Consider the following 24,010-nt stretch of genomic DNA (forward strand, 5'->3'; position numbering starts at 1 on the left):
CTTAGCCTGTTTAAGGTGTGGATACAGATTGACTAATTTATCAAAATATTGAACCCCCTAATTTTTACCATCTTTGAATAAATCCCACCTGGTTTATTACCTTTTATAATATAATAGTTTATATTACTGAATTCTACTTGCTAATATTTCAGTTAAAGAGTTTTGAGTCAAGATTCATGAGAGATACTGGTATGTGGTTTCTGTATTTCTTTTCCCTTAGCTTCCCTTCCCTTCCTTTCCTTTCTTCTTTTCTTTCTTTCTTTCATTGTCATTGCCTGATTTTGGTATCAGGTTAACACTAGCTTCGTAAAATAAATTTGGAAGCATTCCCTCTGCTTGTATTTTCTAGAAGAGATTGTGCAGATTGGTAATATATCTTTAAACATTTGATGAAGTTATCTTTCAAAACCATCTTGTGTTCAAGATTTCCTTTGGGGTACTTTATTTAAAATACACATTTAATTTTAATAGTTATAAGGCTATTCAAAGTATTATTTTATACTGAATTAGGTAAGTTATGGCACCTTGTGATTTTCGAAGAATTGATTGATATCATATAAATCGTGAAATTGATGTGCATAGAGTTTTTCCTAGTTGTACTTTGATATATTTGAGGCTCATTATAATAATTAATTTCACTTGTGTCTTCTTTTTGCTTTGTCAGTTTTACTAGAGGCTTGTTAACTTTATTACTCTTTTCAAAAGAACAAATTCAGTGTTAGTAATTTTTTTTCTATTTTCTTTTCCACCTCAACAACTTTTGCTCTTATTTTCTTTCCATTTTCTTTAAGTTTATTTTGCTCTTTTTCTAAGTTTCTTTGGTGGGAGCTTAGAGTGTTGACATGAGACATTTTTTCTTTACTAATATAAATATTTAATGTTATATATTTCCTTCTTAGCACTCTTCAGTTCAGTTCAGTCACTCAGTCGTGTCCGACTCTGTGACCCCATGAATTGCAGCACGCCAGGCCTCCCTGTCCATCACAAACTCCAGGAGTTCACTCAGACTCACGTCCATCGAGTCAGTGATGCCATCCAGCCATCTCATTGTCGTCCCCTTCTCCTCCTGCCCCCAATCCCTCCCAGCATCAGAGTCTTTTCCAATGAGTCAACTCTTCGCATGAGGTGGCCAAAGTACTGGAGTTTCAGCTTTAGCATCATTCCTTCCAAAGAACACCCAGGACTGATCTCCTTCAGAATGGACTGGTTGGATCTCCTTGCAGTCCAAGGGACTCTCAAGAGTCTTCTCCAACACCACAGTTCAAAAGCACCAATTCTTAGGCGCTCAGCCTTCTTCACAGTCCAACTCTCACATCCATACATGACTACTGGAAAAACCATAGCCTTGACTAGATGGATCTTTCTCTTAGCTATGTCAAATGTTTACATGTTGCATAGCATTTTAAATGAATTCAACTTTTCTCATTTTATTTTCTGTTACTCTGGTTATGGTCCATGAGTTGTGTAGAGTTTAATTTAGGTAGATTAATTCATTTCATTCTGCTTTCTATATTTAGGAATTTATTTTTTAATTTAAATTTATATTCATGAAAAATATATTACTATGTTTGTATCCTAAAACCCAAGTTGTGTGTAGCTTTTACCTCATTTCCTCCATTCAGTTCCTTTGCTACTTGTAAAGGCAAAAGCTAATTTGGGGATTTTCCCTCCATTTTTACTGTACCCATGTGTTGTTCATTTTCCTTTTTGATTTGTTGATGGTTGTTGTTACTGATTCCTACTTTCAGTTTCCATGTGTTGGTCATTTTCCTTTTTGTTTTGGTGGTGGTTGTTGTTACTGATTCTTACTTTCCATCATTGTGGTTGGAAAACTAAATATGATTTCACATTTTTTACATTTGTTAGGTTGTTTTATGACTCAGGATATGGTCTATCTTCATATATGTTCCATGATTACCTGAAAAGAATGAGTATTCTGCTGTTGTTGGGTGGATTGTTCTATAAATGTTAGTTGGATCTTATTGGTTGATGGTTTGTTCAGTTCTTTATATCCTTGCTGATTTTCTAATTGTTTTATCAGTTTTTGAGTAGGGGATACTGACATCTCCAGTTTTATAATTATGGATTTATTTATTCTCCTTTCAGTTCTACCAATGTCAGTTTCATATCAAGTCTTTTCTACACAAAATGATATTTATTCTATTTTTAAAATCAATTCTCTAACAGTTAATACATAGATTCATGTCATTAAGAAATTTCCATTTAAAATAATGCTATGAATACGTGTTAGGGCATTAGGAAGCTGAACTGAATCTAATAATTATCTAATACAGTCTGTTACTGATTACAGGTATTAAATTATACTTTCATGTTATAGCAATGAATTCCAGCTTCAAAAATTTGACTTATTCTGACTCTGAAATTCAGGAAAATTAGAGTTTGCTAAGTGGCTGTAAGAAGTTAGACAGTTTATCAAACTGGATAAGACATGGGACTTAAAGCAGAGTAGAAATATAACTTGCCCTGTGATACTTAATAAGTACATGATATCTAAAGAAGCAGCCAATAGTATCACATGCAAGCTTACATATTACTGAAATAAAGGCCTTTCATTTGCAAATGGCCTTAATATGTTTTATGCCCAGGATTATAGGTAAAATCAACATAGATTTATTCATTACAAGGGTGATTTTAGCCAAAAAGAGTCAGGCTTGTCATATAAAGGAGCAAGAACATAAATATATATTTTTGTCCCCATTATGACCAATATTTTTTCCTTATGATAATTATAATTATAGAAAAACATGCATGTATAACAGAATATAATAATGGTAGTATATGTATATGTATATAGTATATATGTCTAGTATATAGTATATGTAAGTGAAAGTGAAAGTCGCTCAGCCGTGTCCAACTTTGCGACCGCATGGACTATATAGTCCATGGGATTCTCCAGGCCAGAATACTGGAGTGAATAGCCTTTTCATTCTCCAGGGGATCTTCCCAACACAGGTATCGAACCCAGGTCTCCTGCAAAGCAGACAGATTTTTTACCAGCTGAGCCACTAGGGAAGCCCAATACCAGAGTGGGTTAGGCTATCCCTTCTCCAGAGGATCTTCCTGACTCAGGAATCAAACCAGGGTCTCCTGCATTGCAGGCAGATTCTTTACCAACGGAGCTATCAGGGAAGCATATAGCATATAGTATATAGTATATAGGAAACAACAACCCATTCCAGTCTTCTTGCCTGGAGAACCCCCATGGAAAGAGGAACCTGGTGGGCTTCAGTCCATGGGGTTGCAGAATCAGACACTTGTGAGTGACTAAGGTACTTCCCTGGTGGCTCAGACGGTAAAGTGTCTGCCTACAATGCAGGAGACAATCCCTGGGTTCAATCCCTGGGTTGGGAATATCTCTTGGAGAAGGAAATGGCAACCCACTCCAGTACTCTTGCCTGGAAAATCCCATGGACAGAGGAGCCTGGTAGGCTACAGTCCATGGGGTCGCAAAGAGTCAGACACGACTGAGTGACTTCACTTTCAAGCACATTATATATACAGTGTTCTTTGCAATGTATATTTCTCATATACTGATACTTTTATACAATATTTGGTATGAATATATATTTATTATATAAATATACATTTATTTCTAATAAATATATTGTATAGTGCATCTCCAATGTAAATTTCACATAAATAGATTGGTATCTTTATCAAAAGTTAAATTATTAACTGAACAATACCATCAACCAATAAGATCCAACTGACATTTATAAAACAGTTCACCCAACAACAGCAGAGTTTTCATTCTTTTTGAGTAATCATGGAACATATACAAAGATAGACCATAACTTGCGTTGTTTTACAATTGTTTTGTCACACTCTGGGTCAGTTTTCAAAAATTCAGTAAAATCAATAAAGGATAATAAAATGGAAGAAGTAAAATTATATTAAGTTTTCCAGAACCCATTATCAGGGTTATTACATTTGATAAGGTTCAAATTTTTTATTTTAACTGTGTTTATCATCTACAGAATATGGCCAAATTTGTGACAGCCCTATAAACCTAGATAGTATTATGTTTGTGTGTGTCTGTGTGTGTATGTGATAGTACAGTAATATTCCTAGGTTTAACTTCAAGGTTAAAAAATAATTCAAAATACTTTATAAAAAATGTACTCACAATGAGGAGAAATAACTTTATTGGTGCATGGAAGAAAAATGTTTTCATAAAAGAGCAATCTAAAGGTAACAGCAATCTCTAAGAATCCTGTGACACACTCTATAAATCTTTATAGTTCATTTTTTTCTTCTATCTAAAAAAAAATAAAACCTCACTAACAAAAAAGCCAATGTCATGTGAAAACTCAAAGGAAAAGCAAGACTTTAAAAGAATTTATTTAGATCGTTGTAATTATTTTCAGATTTTTTTAAACCCAGAAATTAATTTCAAATACTATATACAACAATTATAGAAAAAAATATATAATAATCTTTTAATTTGCTGCCTGCTTGGTTTCCTGCACAATGTACAATTTCATGTATATTTCCTTCAGACCATGATTCATTTTCCAACAACATGTATTAATATGTAATTGCTATTTATTAGTTTTTTGTAGCTAAAATTTTCAATAACTAGGTCTTCACTGACCAAACAATAGCTCATATAAGTGTGTGACTGCAGATGAACAGTAGAGACTCTGTGCAGTGGGAAGTGTGCAGCGTAAAGGGAAAGCTGACTTCATACATATTTTTTACTGCACTACTTTGCCTATTATTTTATTAATTGTTTTAATTTATTTTGTTGATAAATTGATATATCTCAGGGCTTCCCAGGTGGCACTGGTAGTAAAGAACCTGCCTGCCAATGCAAGAGACATAAGAGATGCAGACTGGATCCCTGGGTCTGGAAGATCCTTGGAGGAGAGTATGGCAACACCTACCCAGTATTCTTGCCTACAAATCCCAGGGACAGAGCAGCCTGGTGGGCTACAGTCCATAAGGTTGCAAAGAGCCAGATACAACTAAAGCAACTGAGCATGTGTGCATACATATATATAATCTCGCTTTTTAAATTAACTAATTTTTTTTTTAAATAGGATGGATTTTTAGAAATAACTTGGGGACATAACTGAGGATGTTTTTCATACTTTTTAATAGTTAACATATGACTCTAGTTTTAGTACCTCATTTGATAGTCACATCTAACATAAGAATGAGAACTACTGTGCTCTGTTAAAAAATGGTGTTTGGGACCAAAATTCTGGACTATTTCAGGGTTTACCTTGTCCTGACAGGTAAGACTTTGGTAAAAGTATTGAAGCTCTATAAGTTTAAGGTTTCAAATTTACTGACACAGAGATAAAAAATAACATCTAAGTCACAGAGTAGTAATCAAATAAATTTACATATGTTTAAGCAATTTTTAAACTGTTAACCAACAATAGCCAGTAAATGCCTTATGTATGTATGTATGTGAAAGTTGCTCAGTCATGTCCAACTCTGACACCCTGGACTATACAGTTCATGGAATGCTCCAGGCCAGAATACTGGAATGGGTAGCCTTTCCCTTCTCCAGGGGATTTTCCCAACCCAGGGATCAAATCCAGGTCTTCTGCATTGCAGGTGCATTCTTTACCAGGTGAGCCACCAGGGAAGCCCATTAAGTGCTTTATTTATCAACTAAATTCACATGGTTAAAATATAATACAACTATGGACGGGATTCAAGTGGTTACTCACCCAGTAAATTTTTTCATTAAAAAATTTGTCTTTCATTCACCTATAATAATGAAATTGGAGTATACCATTATTCAAATATGATGAAAAATATAAACTATTTTACCCTTGAGCTCAAATATATACTAACACCTATATAGGTGGTACTAATGGAAATAGTGATAGTACTCCATCTAATGAGTTTCAAAGGTAATATTTTCCATTTTAACACTGATAATGAACCTTAGATAATCACAACCCATATAATCACAATGGTGTGATCACTCACCCAGAGACAGACATCCAGGAATGTAAAGTCAAGTGCGACTTAGAAAACATCACTAATAACAAAGCTAGTGGAGGTGATGAAATTCCAATTGAGCTATTTCAAATCCTAAAAGATGATGCTGTGAAAGTGCACTCAATATAGCAGCAAATTTGGAAAATGCAACAGTGGCCATAGGATGGAAAAGGTCAGTTTTCATTCCAATCCCAAAGAAAGGCAATGCCAAAGAATGCTCATACTACCACACAATTACACTCATCTCACATGCTAGCAAAGTAATGCTCAAAATTCTCCAAGCCAGGCTTCAATAATAGGAGAACTGTGAACTTCCAGATGTTCAAGCTGGTTTTAGAAAAGGCAAAGGAACCAGAGATCAAATTGCCAACATCTGTTGGATCATAAAAAAAGCAAGAGAGTTCCAGAAAAACATCTATTTCTGCTTTATTGACTAGGCCAAAGCCTTTGTATGGATCACCACAAACTGTGGAAAATTCTTAAAGAAATGGGAACATTAGACCACCTGACCTGCCTCTTGAGAAATCTGTATGCAGGTCAGGGAGCTACAGTTAGAACTGGACATGGAACAACAGACTGGTTCCAAGTAGGAAAAGGAGTACATCAAGGCTGCATATTGTCACCCTGCTTATTTAACTTATATGCAGAGTACATCATGTGAAATACCTGGCTGGAGGAAACATAAGCTAGAGTCAAAATTGTCAGGAGAAATATCAATAACCTCAGATATGCAGGTGACACCACCCTTATGGCAGAAAGTGAAGAACTAAAGAGTCTCTTGATGAAAGTGAAAGAGGAGAGTGAAAAGTTTGGCTTAAAGCTCAACATTCAGAAAATGAAGATCATGGCATCTGGGCCCATCACTTCATGGCAAACAGATGGGGAAACTGTGGAAACTGTCAGACTTTACTTTTTTGGGCTCCAAAATCACTGCAGATGGTGATTGAAGCCATGAAATTAAAAGATGCTTAGTCCTTGGAAGAAAAGCTATGACCAACCCAGACAGCATATTTAAAAGCAGAGACATTACTTTGCCAACAAACATCCATCTAATCAAGGCTATGGTTTTTTCCAGTAGTCATGCATGAAAGTGAGAGTTGGACTATAAAGAAAACTGAGTGCCAAAGAATTGACGCTTTTGAACTGTGATGTTGGAGAAGACTCTTGAGAGTCCCTTGGACTGCAAGGAGATCCAACTAGTCCATCCTAAAGGAAATTAGTCCTGAATATTCATTGGAAGGACTGATGTTAAACCTGAAACTCCAATACTTTGTCCACCTGATGCGAAGAACTGACTCATTTGAAATGACCCTGATGCTAGGAAGGACTGAAGGCAGGAGGAGAAGGGGACGATAGAGGATGAGATAGTTGGATGGCATCACCAAATTGATGGACACGAGTTTGAGTAAACTCTGGGAGTTGGTGATGGTCCGGGAGGCCTGGTGTGGTGCAGTCCATGGGATCTCAAAGAGTTGGACAAAACTGAACGATTGAACTAACTGAGCTGAATGGATCACAATCAAAATTCATTCAACAGACATTTTATTTTTTGAACATGCTTATTCCTAGATAAATTTGACACTATCAGTTTGGGGTATAAGTTTGGATATGCTTATCAGAAATGTTTAGGAGATCCAGGGCTAATATTTTGAACTTTCTAGAAATCTTTAGTTTCTTGCAGAAATAATTATCTATGGGCTGGCTTTTTATTTTCTGACATATAAAATATTAATACATTTTGAATATAATATTTTGATAAAATGGTATAAACATTTTCACTGTATTCGCTTATTGTCCTTAACATTTACATCATTCTTTATCAATAATATATTTTTGAGAGATTTAACAGAGCATAGTTAATTGTATCTGTTAGTGGAGATCAAATGCTTGGTTTCAAATAGTATTTCTAATGTTCCTCGCCTTTTGATTGTTGGTACTTTAGTCAAGTGGCCTAATTGTTTTCTTTTCCTGTTGTCAATCAATAATAAATATAAATATATTGACCATATTCCAGAAAGCAATTTACTTAAGTATTCTATAAGCCTTGGTTTTTTAACATCCAACAATAGGGGGAAAAATGTACTTACCTCCCAATGTTGTTACAAGTGTTGAAAATATCAGTAACAAATCATGCAGTTAGGATAAGTCCTGTAATAATAAATATGTGCTCAGTAAATAATATATACAACTATGTATACATTTATAACTATTATTATTTTATTATTACTGTTACTGTTATTGAATATTGTTTCTCTAGTTGCTATTATTGCTATTGCTACCACGTTTTCTATTTACATGATTCCTTGTTATTTCTGTTAGGTAGTTAGAATAGGAAAAAGGAGTCCATAATGGCAGTGGCTAAAAGACAAAGAATGGAAAAGGCTGCGAAAATAGAACAAAGGAAGGTCCGAGAACCGGAGTGAGGACCTCAGGTAAAACAAACAGCACTCCCGGCTAGCCCAATTTATATAGGGCAGGTCCAGGGAGAAGAGAAAAATATATAAAGAGGAGCCAAAAGGCCAGGGGCCTCTCTCTCTTCTCTTCACATCTTTTGGGTTGGCATGCCCTCACGCCTCGAGGATGTATTTTCCTTTACTTTCTAAATAAACTGAGCTGTAACAAGGAGCTCTAACACTGGTTCATCCAAGGGCTGTAAAACTGGTCTGTCGCTTCAAATTTTTGTTGTGAAGAGACAGAACTGAGGAAATTACACACTCCCCCAACACTTCTTTTGCATGAGTTGTCCTTTTTTTTTTGTTTTCTTCATCCTCACCACTCGAGCCTTCATAACGTGTTTTGGTGATGAAAGGCATTTAGTGTATGTCTCTTTGAATTGCTTCTTCCTGTCCTCTGCTTGTGTTGTGGTGGTGTCAAACACTTTTTTATTTCACTTAGAAACCCACAGCCACACTACAAGACTTTCCCACCTTTTTAAGAACGTCAAAAAAGAAAATGAAGATGAATTATGTCTCAATAGCCTTTTCTATTACCCACTCCAGTGTTCTTGCCTGCAGAATCCTAGGGACAGGGGAGCCTGGTGGGCTGCTGTCTATGGGGTCGCACAGAGTTGGACACGACTGAAGCGACTTAGCAGCAGCAGCAGGAGCAGCAGCCTTTTCTATTAACTGATTACATTTTTAACTGATTGTAAATAGATATAATGAAGACTCCAAAGATCAAAACTATAGTTTTCAGACTTCTTCCATCCTATTACACTTGTGATTATCGTTTAAATCTGTGATTATCATTTACTCTATTATATTTGAAAGTGTATATAAATATAAAATACCACTTAATGTTATAAACCCTCTTGATTGTCATTTCACAATAATCACATATCCCATGTATTTTACCATTATGAAAGATTCACATAATAAATAAAGTGTGTACCTTTTAGTTTCCCCCCCAAAAAAGGATATTAGCTTTAGAATTTAGTCTAGGTCAAATGCTTCTGGAGTGAGGGGAGGATCTCTTTTATTGCTGAGAATGTAAGTTGTAATCATCTTGATGATTATAGTTGCTTGTGTGTGTGTGTGTGTGTGTGGCTTTGTAATGCATTAAGTGGGTGTAGGTATTTCTCTGAATCTGTCCTTATTTTCACTCTGGCCTTTTCCTGCACCATGGTTACTTCCAACTTTTCATTATGATTTCTACCTACTTTCCTTCTACTCAGCATTCCCCAATAATTTCTGATCGCAAGAGGTATTCATTCTTTTTTCTATTAAATTTATTGAGCATATATACTTTTTTACTTTAAGGGATTTTTAGTAGATTTTAAATTTAGATAGACCTAATCTCTTACTTTATTTTGCCTTATTCTTTATTTCTTCAGTAGTGTATCTTGCTTAGTTTTTTAATTCTTAGAAATATTTTAATAAAATATTAACATAAGCCACCAATGAAGTTATTCTAATTAATGATGCCTTATAAAATTAATTAGCTGACATACCTTGACAATCATCCCAACTGTTTTCATGATATATAAAAAGACAGAAAAACTTCCCTGGATATAGACATTGAAAAGTGAAACCATTCACAACAATTTTTTATAAAAAAATACTAGTAAGCAATAAAATTTTAAGAGACAATATGAGATTAAATTATAATTTTGAAGAAAAATGTTTATGAGGTCCTGGCCTTTGTCTCTATTTTGCTTTCTTGTTATTTCTCACTGTTGATTTTATTGCATTTCTCTAGTGGAATGTCAAAAACCTAATGGCATGCATTTATCAGATTCACCTTCAACTGATGTCAGCGTTGTTTCCTTCAAAAGCATCTATAGCACTGTGAAAAGTGTTTTTATAGACAAAATTTCTTGTCTTTTAAAAGTTTTTATGACTGTGGCATACTGTATATCTCATGAAAAGAAGTTTCAAAATATTTCTCCCACGACTTTGCATTATCTTGGTCTTTTATTTTTCAGTACAGATCAGATCAGATCAGTCGCTCAGTCATGTCCGATTCTTTGCGACCCCATGAATCGCAGCACACCAGGCCTCCCTGTCCATGACCAACTCCCGGAGTTATTACTCAGTACACTTCCTCCCAATAACTATACTTCACAGACTCAGACTACAATGAAGTAGTTAAAATGCTACTTTGGTAAGTTTTAGTAAGGGCATTGTTGTTTCTTTTAATTTGGTATTAATTTACTAGAGGCATCTACAGACTTCTTTTCTAAGTATGTTCTTCATTTATAAAATAACTATAATATCCTAAAGGCCAGGGAATGAAATTTGTGTAAGTAAATCTTACACATAGAAAGTTGTTTTTTCTTACAATTTGTCTGGGGGATTTCTGTAACTTCTACTTATATTTTCATGGAATAAAGAAAAGAATAATACACTACTATAGATTCCCTCTCTCTCTCCCTGTTTTAGAGCCTCTCTAATTTCTGAGACACAACACATTGAAATTAGGCCAATTAACAAACCTCCAATGCATTTCAAGATCTTTCTGTGTTGTTGGGTGTTGTCATTATAGACATGCCTGAACCTGAACATGTCTGCTCCAGCCCCTAAAAAGGGCTCTAAAAAAGCTGTGACCAAGGCCCAGAAGAAGGACGGCAAGAAGCGCAAGCGCAGCCGCAAGGAGAGCTACTCCGTGTACGTGTACAAGGTGCTGAAGCAAGTCCATCCAGTCACCGCCATCTCGTTCAAGGCCATGGGAATCATGAACTCCTTCGTCAACGACATTTTCGAGCTCATTGCTGGCGAGGCATCGCGCCTTGCACATTACAACAAGCACTCAACTATCACATCCTGGGGAGCTGGCCAAGCACGCCATGTCCGAGGGCACTAAGGCTGTCACCAAGTATATCAGCTCCAAGTAAATATAATATGCCTAGCCGCTGTTAACGGAGAAGACAATGGCACCCCACTCCAGTACTCTTGCCTGGAAAATCCCATGGACAGAGGGCCTGGTGGGCTGTAGTCCATGGGGTCGCTAAGAGTTGGACACGACTGAGCAACTTCACTTTCACTTTCCAATGGCTTCTTAGTGTTCAAGTGAAAAGACTAATCAGTTTATGTGCCAAACTTCACTGTTATATTTTAAGAAACTGCCACAGTCACTCTAGTCCTTAGGAAACATCGCCCTGATCAATCAGCTGCCCTCAAGATCAAGGCAAGAACCTTACCTTAATCAAGCAAAAAGATTAGGAACTCTAAGGGCTCAGAGGACAGTTAGCATTTTGTAGCAGTAATTTTTTTATTAAATTATGTACATTGCTTTCTTAGACTATGCTACTGCACAATTGATAGACTACAGTACTGTATAAACATAACTTTTACATAGATTGGGAAACTAAAAGACTTGTGTGACTTTATTGCAACATTAACTTTCATGCAGTGCTTTGAAACTGAACCCCCAATATGTCTGAATTATTCTGTATATAATATATATGTAAAAATATGAAAAGTGAAAGTGTTAGTTGTTCGATCATGTCTGACTCTTTGTGACCCTATGGACTGTAGCCCACCAGGCTCCTCTGTCCATGGAATTCTCCAGGCAAGAATGCTGGAGTGGGAAGTTATTCCCTTCTCCAGGGATATTCCCAACCCAGGGATCAAACCCTGGTCTCCTGCATTGCAGGCGTATTCTTTACCATCTGAGACACCTGGGAAGCCCCATGCATAGATACTGTAACTTATAATATATATTTAGTATACATTCTCTGAGAAATTATACCATGCTTTTGCAATGTGTATTTCAGGTTTAAACTAAAACTTCCTTTTGCTCTATTGACAGTTTAAGTCAAGCTGTAGACAGTGACAATTCAAATACTGATTAATTTTTTCAAGGGCATATATTTCCAATTGGCTTTCTGTTAATAAGAATAAAAATAAACAAACATCAATGATGTTGCTGACTGAATTCTTCTAGAGTTTATTTATTGGCAGTCTATTTCACCTCTTCCATGACAAGGTAAGCTCTTTGCATGCAAAGAATGGTAATTTGCCTATTAATATATGTCTAGAAACTAGAGCTATGTCTGATACATTTGGCAGTTGATAAACATTTACTGAATACAAATTTAATCCTTAAAAGGCCTATTCAAACATTTCAATTTAATTGAGAATACAAGTTAGAAACTTTAAAAACTTTAGAGAAGTTATATTGAATGTGTGCGTGTGTGTTAGTCACTCAGTCATGCCCAACTGTTTGCAACTCCATGGACTGTATCCCGCCAGGGTCCTCTGTCCATGGGATTCTCCAGGCAAGAATACTAGAGTGGGTTGCCATTCCCTTCTCCAGGGGATCTACCCAACCCAGGTCTCTTGCATTGCAGGCAGATCCTTTACCATTTGAGCCATGAGGAAAGCACATTTTGAGTGTAGGGGAGAACAAAAGAAATTATAATGATGTTAGCTATTTCCCAGCACTCCCCTTTAGCATCCAGTGTCTTTGGTCCCAGATAGATAAAGTGATGGGCCAGATATCTATATGAGAAATGTATTTCTCAAGCTGAGTAAAGCATATACAAATATGGTGTTAATGGTTCCTTCTGAAAAACAGTCAGCCATGTGGGTTCTATCTTGAATAACTAACTAAACACAGAGGAATAGAGTTGTAGCTCAGATAACATCTGAATAGAATAGATGGAGCAACCACTCAATATACAGGTTTGCATATGCATTATCTTTTTACAATTTCCTTATAGATAAATCCCATAAAATATATCTGATCTAATAATATTTCTCAATTCCATATTTAAGCTAATATAATTAAAAATGCCATGAAATGAAATAATCTCTCTACTAACTAACCTTAAGCTAGGGAAAGGTTTATTAATACAAGCATATATTCTATCATACAGCTATACTATATATTAATATTACATATATACATAATATATATTGAACTTTGGAGGATACTTTTGACAAAAAAAGTGAAACCTGCACTATACAATTTGAGATACTTAAATTCATGTTGAATCATTTATATTCAAATAAGGACATAGAAAATATTTCTCATAGACAGTAAATGAGTTGAGATAGCACACTAAAAAAGACACTAGTTAAAATTGGCAAAAAAAAAAAAAAAAATATATATATATATATATATATATATAGCTGAAGACAAATGTAAGATAGAAAACGGGAATAAGACCAAAGAAAAGAGATGAAAGAATTTTAATCTTTAATTAAATACTTAATGCTGAATTAACAGTGATCTAATATTAACTTTGAGGTTTTTCTGGTTTGGGAAATAAACTTTACTATTATAGTGTGGAGATTTTTACTTCAGTATTAGTTTCCTTCCAAGTGACAGGAACATTATAGGATATTAGTGAAGTTAAGTTGCTCAGATGTGTCAGACTCTTTGCAATCCCATGGACTGTAACCTACCAGGATCCTCCATCCATGGAATTTTCCAGACAAGAGTACTGGAGTGGGTTGCCATTTCCTTCTCCAGAGGATCTTCCCGACCCAAACACAGTTCTCCCACATTGCAGGCAGACACTTTACCGTCTGAGCCATCAGGGGATTATTTGGGATCAATTTGGTTCCAAGATACTAAATAAACTCTTCTCTCTCCCTCTCCTTTCTCTCCCTCTTTCTCTCAGAATTTATGAAAAGATTACCTAAATTACTGCTTTAATAAATAATTACTCAGTGATTTTAACATTAAACAGACAAAATGTAAGGAAACATTTTGCAAAGTGAAATACTAAAATTTTACTGAGCAACACTGTATCAATAATTATTTTTTGTTTAAAAATGGAAATGGGAGGGGCAGGAGTGGGGGTCAGAAGAATCCACGAATGAAATGTCATTATATTTTTGCCTGGAACTGAATGCACAATGGTGAAAGCTGTCTGGAGCCACATTAGGCATTACTGACAAAATGGAGGCATGGCCCCAGACCCCTCTCCTCATTCCGCAGGCATGGTCCCAGGATAAAGGAGTTAGGCCTCGTAATTCTGACTTGTCTTTTCCTCTCCTCAGCTGAGTTGACTGAAAAGGAGTATTAAGGTGCTTATTGTTCTTGAGAGGAGCATGAGAAGGCACAAAGCCTTCTGCAGCTGTGCTCAGAAAATAATTCATAATGTTAATCATTGATATTTGTTCAAGGACTTTTACAAAAGAGTGTTCCAGGATGAGCACGTAGGCCATAGCTTGAGGCCATGGAAGGGATTGCTATCTGAAGCCTATTTGTGAGGAGAATGTTTATGGCAAATGAGTTTACTGAATTTAGGGCTTAGAAATAATTAAAATAGTTAGAAGTTAAAGATTTAAGGAATGTTGTAAAGTTAGCATATTTTTCTATAGCTTATAGAAGTTAGGAATTTTTAGAGACACTATAGCTAGAAGCATTTTTAAAAGATAGTGAGCTCAGGATGTTAGGGGCAAACAGGATTTAGGAAGATAAGTAGTAAACTAAGAAATGTAGCATGACTTACAATGTAATCACAAGTTAACTATAGGACACATTAGAAGAGGTAGATAATAGATGATAAGGCTGATTCTGAGAGAATCCCTGAAGCAGGAACTCTGTTTGAAGAATAAAAATGGTTTATGGAGATAATAAATCTGGGAGAGGGGGAACTGAAAATGTCAAACCTCTGGCCTAATGTTTTTGTAAAATATAAAAGAGAATCTTAAACTTGAAAAAATAGGCAGTTCAAAAGAAAACTAAGAGGCTATCTCATTCGCTGACACTGTCCATCTCTTCAGGTTGAATCCCTGGCTGCTAGAGCTGGACTCTGGCAGAAAGCTGCACATAATTCTCTTGTTCTCATTGTCTTAGATTCTCAGTGAAAATGACAGACAAAAATAAAAAAGGTATTGAAAATAAATACAAATTTGATAAATCCTGGCTTTTTTCATATTTCCCATGCTAAAACAACCGTGCACTCTGTGTTTCATTTATTGTCCATTTTCACAGCATGCATCATACTTTAATTTTTTTGCATTAACTATTGAGTCACTTAGCTTCTCAAATCTCATGTAGATGTCTAAGTTTATTTTTCTTTTTTCTTTTTTTGGCTTTCTGGTTTCAAAAGTAGAGAAAGTTTCAGCGAAGGTGGGTAGCTTAGAGATACATCAGAATTTGGGGGTAAATCTTATCTAAAAGTAATTTGCATGCACAAAGAATAATGTGGACAGAACACTTGGAATTTGTCCTGAAACATTAGATCCCTGTGTAGGACTCCAAACCAGACAACAGTTATGGCAAAGAAAAGATATAGCTCATTTTTTTTTTTTTTTTACTATTTTTATCATTAAATTATTGAGCTAATCAGTCAAGTCAAATCTTAGAAGGGTACATTCATCTTTTTTTTTTTTTTTTCCTTATACGAACCTCTTGGTCAGTCTTTTATTTTTCTGTTACTATTCTATCTATCTAAGTTTGAATCTGTTTAACATAAACACAAATTCCACTTTAAAGAGTAAACTTCAAAGCAATTTAAAAATTAGTAAGCAAAATCTTTTATATTCCTCAGGTGAAACATACAACATATATGTGGTCCAATCTGAGATTATCCAATAGCACTGAGAGTAGTGTACACAATTGACACCAACTGGAAAGCCTGCTTTTCCTTCACTTCTTCCATGGTAGAAGAAAAATTTGGTGTGTGAACATACATATTTTCATAAAAGAATTTCTCTAAGTTAATCAATGCAGTAGAAAATACATACTGAATTTAGTTACCATATGTTATTATAAGTTCATTTTCTTAAATGACCCTGTTTAACATGGATTTGAACAGATGGACAGAATTCTTCTGGATGGAAGTCAGCTGAATAATTAAGCCATGACACTTACTTAGCAAAGTGTCTACATGGAGAAATACTAGTTCACCCAAATATCATAGATATCATTTTATACTTTCTTTAATAGTTTTTTTATAGCTGAAAATTGGAAATGATAATTGCAATGACTACCATGAAAATTATGGCCACTTGGCTGTTTATAATTAGCAATTTGAAAATTTAATCATCTGAAACCATCTGTTTTTGTTTATTTGTTTATAATTGTGAATATAAAGTTTATCATCTCTCAAGGATAATGGTTTAAAAAAAAGTAAGAATAAAACTAGAATTGATCTTTGTATTAAATAATTTAAACTTGTTTGGAGTGTTACAGTACAAAGTATGTAATGTAGCAAAAATACACACTGTTACCAATCACTACAATGGGGAGAAAATATATGAGGAAATATTCAGTTGAAAGTAAAACACCTCAGGTTTGGTTTTGTTTGAACATTTTCAGTATGGTGGCCAAGTGTTGATGTAAAAGGAATGCAAACCTGTGACTCAAGAAATCTTAGTTCTCACTCTGACACTTTTGTCCTGGACCAAAGTCTGTTCTTCCAGAATGACAGTGAATGGGCAATTTGAGCTCCAGTGTGTCTAGTGATGGCATTAGGAATTTCAGAATACAATTTCTTTCAAGTAAAATATTACTGTAATTGATTTGTTACCTTTTATCTAAGAGGTTAGAAATTGCACATTTTATAAATAATTATTTTAACAGATTTGTGGAATAGACTAAGAAATGGAAAAATGCTGAAATGTACTTTTAAAGACATATATATTTATCCTGTGTTGACTTGGTTGAAATAGCAGTGAGACATTCAGATATAATGATTTGTATTTATTTATTTATTTTTGTATTAATTTTTTTAGTTAACAGACCTATTGACTGTGGCTAAAAGTTAGATTCATGAATTTCAGACAGAAGACTAATCCTTATAAACATTATCCCTATAAACATTTCCTGAATTTCAGAAAAGGAAGAAAAAAGGGTTACAATCAGTATTTTCTCAGTGTTGCATAAACTTGAAAAATATAAAATTAATTAATTATAGCTTTATCCATTTTAAAAGTGCTGTAAAAATCACACTGTAGAAATGCATAGTATAAAAGAACAGTTTGTAATTAGTTCTGGAAAAAGGAAACATGACATATAATGAAAAACAGATAATTCTTTAAGCAGTTATTCTGTACTTAGGGTACAGTAAGTACCCAATAATTATTAACTTTCATGATTAATATTTGTTAATAGTGTTCCTCTTTAACATATTTAGAACTATTTTGAAGAAATACATATTTAGATATACAATAAATTTTCTTACAAAGGTTGAACTTTTATTAATCATATCTTAGTTTTATTAATACAATTGTATTTTCTAACATCCTAAAATACTGTATTAAAATTAAATACACCTAGGTATGTGTCAATACAGACTTGATGGTGCATTTTATGTGGGGAAATTTTCATTCAAAAGCTAAATTTGTTAAGTATGAACTGATATTGATATAATATTTATTGGTATTTTGCATTCATTTAAAAATACTTTATTCCCAATTACTATTTAATGACCAATTTAATATAAAATACTTTTTTCTAAATACTGGATGCAAACCTTTAACTAGCTTTATAATTAAAATTTTAAATGTAGTATCATAGTGATGAAAGAGAGTTTTACTTGCCTTTTAAATAATGGAAATTAGAATACCTATGTTAATTAATATATAGGAATAAGAAAATTAATTGGTATTGGCAAGAGAAGTATGATTTATAAAACCTTTGACTCTCAGTTTTACTGATACTGTCAGTTGTGGATAAAACAAACATACTCTTTTTTTCCTTCCTATTTGTTTTCAAAAAGTAGTTTGGAACAAATTAGATGATGACTACCACTTATTACTGACTGCCTTTCTAGTATAAAATCGATCCTCTCTTTGTGATAGTATTATATTTTCCGTATTACGTGGTAATATTTTATGGGCTTCCACGGTGGCTCAGATGGTAAAGAATCTGCCTGAAATGCAGGAAACCCAGCTTCTATCCCTGGGTGGAGAAGATCCCCTAGAGAAGGAATCATCAACCCACTCCAGTATTCTTGCCTAGAGAATCCCATGAACAGGAAGGCTGGTGGGCTACAGTCCATGGACTCGCAAATAGTTGGACACAACTGAATGATCTAAGAACACAATATTTATATGTACAATATCTGAAAATCATTATGAATATGCTTCTTAACATGTCACATTAAAATCAACAGGATCTAAAGATTCTTTGTTGTACTTTTCCCAATTTACCCATTTTTGTCAATCTTTTCATTTCATCTGAAAATTATGACAATTTTTCTTTCATACCATTGAATATTGGTTCCTACAATGCTGAATAATTTTAAAATGCTTATAATCTTAGAATGACTTTAAAATTTTACAAATGTTATGTAAGATTGTCACAGAAGTGAAAAACAGTTTCATTCGGGGAAAGAAGTCTGAATTAATGCAGAAGGTTTTATGAGTCAGAATGCAGTAATTCTTGTTCTATGATCACTTTAATATACATAAAGATTATTCTCAATAAATCAGAACCACTTACTGTAATATTTCATTTGATTCCATGTGTCCTTCTTTCCTGGTTTTCTAAAATAATATCAAACATATATGATAATGCAATATCTAGGATAGATGACATGATAAACTATAAGTTGCACCATGAAATATGGCAACCCAGGCACTCTCACTGCTCAGATGCTACAGTAGAAAGACTTAGAGTTCCTCTGGGGCAATGGATTTTCAGGCATCCACGAAAACCAAGCATTTAAAAAGAAAATCTCTGTTTTCTGCTGTATAACTACAAACCGTATAAAGCAATTTAAATACTCTTATTTTTGAAGGTCCTGATCTCCAACATTTGGAAATAGATTATTTTCCTGGTCTCATTTTTCATTTTTATTTCAGCATTTGGTTCTGCTTATTATTAATCTTGGCTTGAACTTAGTTTTATCATCATTTTTGGATACTGTAACCATGAGAACTTTTTAACTTACTCTTATGTGATAACTTACATTTGGGTGAAAACTCTACTCAGTCATTAAATTCTAATATGAATGTTATTGAACTTTCTTTAATGTCCATGTACAGAATTTTTTGGGTGTATTTTTTGATGTTTGGATTACTAAATCACTTACCCTTGTAGATTTAACCTAATTCCCCTTTTCCCCCTCTCTATCTCTAGTTATCTTTACATATATTTCTTCACTCTGTACATAGCTTAGGACAAATATTCTCCCATACCTTTAACTATTCTGATATTCTCTCTGGTCTAAAATACAATATAATTTAACAAGCTAGTTTACAAGAATGAAAAAGAAAATCAATTTTATATAGTAGTGTCCATAAGTTTTATGTGGTGTCTAATTTTATATAGTGCCCAGGCCTTGTTTGACTATTAAGTTTTACTATTTGTCACATTTATAGAATTATAAGATATATACAAATATTAAAAATTAATAGGCCTTCAAACAATTTGAACATGAAAAATTATATGATTTATTAATGATTAAAAATGAAATAAATTGTAATGTTTTATGAATCTCATTAAGATCCTAATAAGGCATTTGTAGGGGTCGCTAAGAGTCGGACACAACTGAGTGACTTCACTTTCACTTTTCACTTTCATGCACTGGAGAAGGAAATGGCAACCCACTCCAGTGTTCTTGCCTGGAGAGTCCCAGGGACAGGGGAGCCTAGTGGGCTGCCGTCTATGGGGTTGCACAGAGTCAGACACGACTGAAGCGACTTAGCAGCAGCAGTGTGAGTATATGACCTTGATAAATTATAAAAGTTTTTTTTAAAATAAAGATAGAATTTTAGTACATGGACTTTTGCTCCTATTGGTAGTGAAAAAACTAGGTGCTGTTTATTAGCCCTAGTGTGAATTATCACTTGGTTTTTGAATTTGCATATCAATAAGAATATTTGTAAATCTATCAGTTTTTATGGATGTATTCTAATTATATAAATGTATATTCTTTTGCTCATTGATAAGTTGGGCACTATTTATGTTGACTACATTTAAATAAGAATTCAATAGGTATAATAATCTTACTTAATTTACTCAGAACTGATCAAAACTATTGTTATTAAAATAATCATAGATTATTTTTATGATTTTTTGTGTGTGTTCTGTCACTCAGTCATGTCTGGCCCTTTGAAACCCCATAGACTGTAGTCTTCCAGGCTCCCCTGTCCATGGGATTCTCCAGGCAAGAATACTAGAATGGGTTGCCATTTCCTCCTCCAGGGGATCTTCCTAACCCAGGGATTAAACCCATGTCTCCTGTGGCTCCTGCATTGGCAGGCAGATTCTTTACGACTGAGCCACCTAGGAGTCCCAGTGATTTTATTGGGTGTATTCAAGTAGTGTATTTTGATATGACTCCTCTCCTAGTTGGTTGGCAGTTTACAACTCTGTTGTAGATATATGACACCATAATTTCAGGGAAAGATACTAGGTATTGTTTGAAATATATGAGTCAACTTTTCAAAAACAATGAATAACAGTACAAAAACTTCAAACCATGCTATAATTTTAGAAGCAAGATATATGCTCATGCTTTTGTGTTGATAATATTACAAAAATGTATACTATCGAGGGACTTATTTTACCTAAAAGTTCATTCTTTGTCTTCACAAATGGCTTTTGTAAGCATCACATTGGAATTACAGCCAGGAACTGAAAAAGGAAAAAAAAAAAAAAAGAAAGAAAAATGAAACAAAAGCTTAACTCCTGAAAATGAATAGATAAGTATACCAAATCACCAAGAAATTTTGCTTCACTAAATTTCAAGACATAGCAAGTGATTCATGAGGTATTTAAATTAATAACTGATATTTTAAAAAGAAAAAATGTATAAGATGGGAAAACAATATATTCAATGAGCTAAATAAAAAAAGGCAGGATACACCAGCAAGTTAAATAACAAGAAAGCAGGGATTGAGTTTATCTAACAATCAAAGATAGCACAGAAGCACAGCGGCTGCTACTGACCCCACAGAATTGCGGCCGAGAGGAGCTACCCCACATCCAAGGTCAGGGGCAGCAACCCAGAGCGCCAGTCTGAGACAGTGCAGGAGTGGCTGAGAGAAGCTATCCCATGTCCGAGGTCAGGGGCGGTGACCAAGACGAGCTACCCAAGGCCGAGGTCAGGGGCAGCAGCCAAGAGGTGCAACCCACGTCCATGGAGCAGTGGTTGTGCGGGCGCAGGAGGGCCAAGAGGAGCTACTCTACTTTCAAGGTCAGGAGGTGCAACCTCGTTCAAGGTAATGAGCAGTGGCTGTGCTTTGCTGGAGCAGCTGTGAAGAGAGAATTCACAAACCAAGGTAACAGAAACCCAAGTAAAATGATAGGTGTTGCAAGAGGGCATCGAGGGCAGACACACTGAAACCATAATCACAGAAAACTAGCCAATCTGATCACAAGGACCACAGCTTTGTCTAACTCAATGAAACTAAAGCCATGCCCTGTGGGGTCCAATCAAGACTGGAGGGTCATGGTGGAGAGGTCTGACAGAGTGTGGTCCACTGGAGAAGGGAATGGCAAACCACTTCAGTATTCTTGCCTTGAGAACCCTATGAACAGTATGAAAAGGCAAAGTGATAGGATACTGAAAAAGGAACTCCCCAGGTCAGTAAGGTGCCCAATATGCTACTGGAGATCAGTGGAGAAATAACTCCAGAAAGAATGAAGGGATGGAGCCAAAGCAAAAACAATACCCAGTTGTGCACGTGACTGGTGATAGAAGCAAGGTCTGATGCTGTAAGGAGCAATATTGCATAGGAACCTGGAATGTTAGGTCCATGATACAAGGCAAATGGAAGTGGTCAAACAGGAGATGGCAAGAGTAAACGTTGACATTCTAGGAACCAGTGAACTAAAATGGACTGGAATGGGTGAATTTAACTCAGATGACCATTTATAAATTACTACTCTGGGCAGAATCCTGTAGAAGAAAATGGAGTAGCCATCATGGTCAAAAAAAGAGGTCCAAAATGTAGTACTTAGATGCATCTCAAAAACACAGAATGATCTCTGTCCGCTTCCAAGGCAAACCATTAAATATCACGTAATCCAAGTCTATGCCCCAAACCAGTAACACTGAAGAACTGAAGTTTGAATGGTTCTATGAAGACCTACAAACCTTTTAGAACTAATACCCCAAAAGATGTCCTTTTCATTATATGGGGACTGGAATGCAAAGTAGGAAGTCAAGAAACACCTGAAGAAACAGGCAAATTTGGCCTTGAAGTACGGATTGAAGCAGGGCAAAGGCTAATAGAGCTTTGCCAAGAGAATGCACTGGTCATAGCAAACACCCTCTTCTGACAACACAAGAGAGACTCTACACATGGACATCACTAGATGGTCAACACCGAAATCAGATTGATTATATTCTTTGCAGCCAAAGATGGAGAAGCTCTATACAGTCAGCGAAAACAAGACTAGGAGCTGACCGTGGATCAGATCATGAACTCCTTATTGCCAAATTCAAACTTAAATTGAAGAAAGTAGGAAAAACCACTAGACCATTCAGGTATGACCTATATCAAATCTCTTATGGTTATACAGTGGAAATGAGAAATAGATTTAAGGGACTAGATCTGATAGATAGAGTGCCTGATGATCTATGAACAAAGGTTAGTGGCATTGTACAGGAGACAGGGATCAAGACCATCTCCAAGGAAAGAAATGAAAAAAAGAAAAATGTTTGACTGAGGAGGCCTTACAAATAGCTGTGAAAAGAAGAGAAGCAAAAAGCAAAGGAGAAAAGAAAAGATATAAGCATCTGAATTCAGTGTTCCAAAGAAGAGCAAGAAGAGATAAGAAAATCTTCGTTAGTGATCAATGCAAAGAAATAGAGGAAAACAACAGAATGGGAAAGACTAGAGATCTCTTCAAGAAAATTAGAGATACCAAGGGGACATCTCATGCAAAGATGGGCTCGATAAAGGACAAAAATGGTATGGACTAACAGAAGCAGAAGATATTAAGAAGAGGTGGCAAGAATACACAGAAGAACTGTACAAAATAGAGCTTCCTGACCTAGATAATCATGATGGTGTGATCACTCACCTAGAGCCAGACATCCTGGAATGTGAAGTCAAGTGGGTCTTGGAAAGCAGAACTATGAACAAAGCTAGTGGAGGCAATGGAATTCCAGTTAAGCTATTCCAAATCCTGAAAGATGATGTTGTGAAAGTGCTGCACTCAATGTGCCAGCAAATTTGGAAAACTCAGCAGTGGCCACAAAACTGGAAAAGATCAATTGTCATTCCAATCCCAAAGAAAGGCAATGCCAAAGAATGCTCAAACTACCACACAATTGCACTCATCTCACACACTAGTAAAATAATGCTCAAAATTCTCCAAGACAGGCTTCAGCAATATTTGAACCATGAACTTCCAGATGTTTAAGCTGGTTTTAGAAAAGGTAGAGGACCCAGAGGTCAAATTGCCAACATCCGCTGGATCATCAAAAAAAAAAGATAGAGTCCTAGAAAAAACATGTATTTCTCCTTTATTGACTATACCAAAGCCTTGGACTGTGTGGATCACAATAAACTGTGGAAAATTCTGAAAGCTATGGGAATACCATACCACCTGACCTGCCTCTTGAGAAACCTATATGAAGGTTAGGAAGCAACAGTTAGAACTGGACATGGAACAACAGACTGGCTCCAAATAGGAAAAGGAGTATGTCAAGGCTGTATATTGTCAC

The sequence above is a fragment of the Bos taurus genome, chromosome 6, assembly GCF_002263795.3.
Source record: "Bos taurus isolate L1 Dominette 01449 registration number 42190680 breed Hereford chromosome 6, ARS-UCD2.0, whole genome shotgun sequence".
Taxonomy (NCBI): domain Eukaryota; kingdom Metazoa; phylum Chordata; class Mammalia; order Artiodactyla; family Bovidae; genus Bos; species Bos taurus.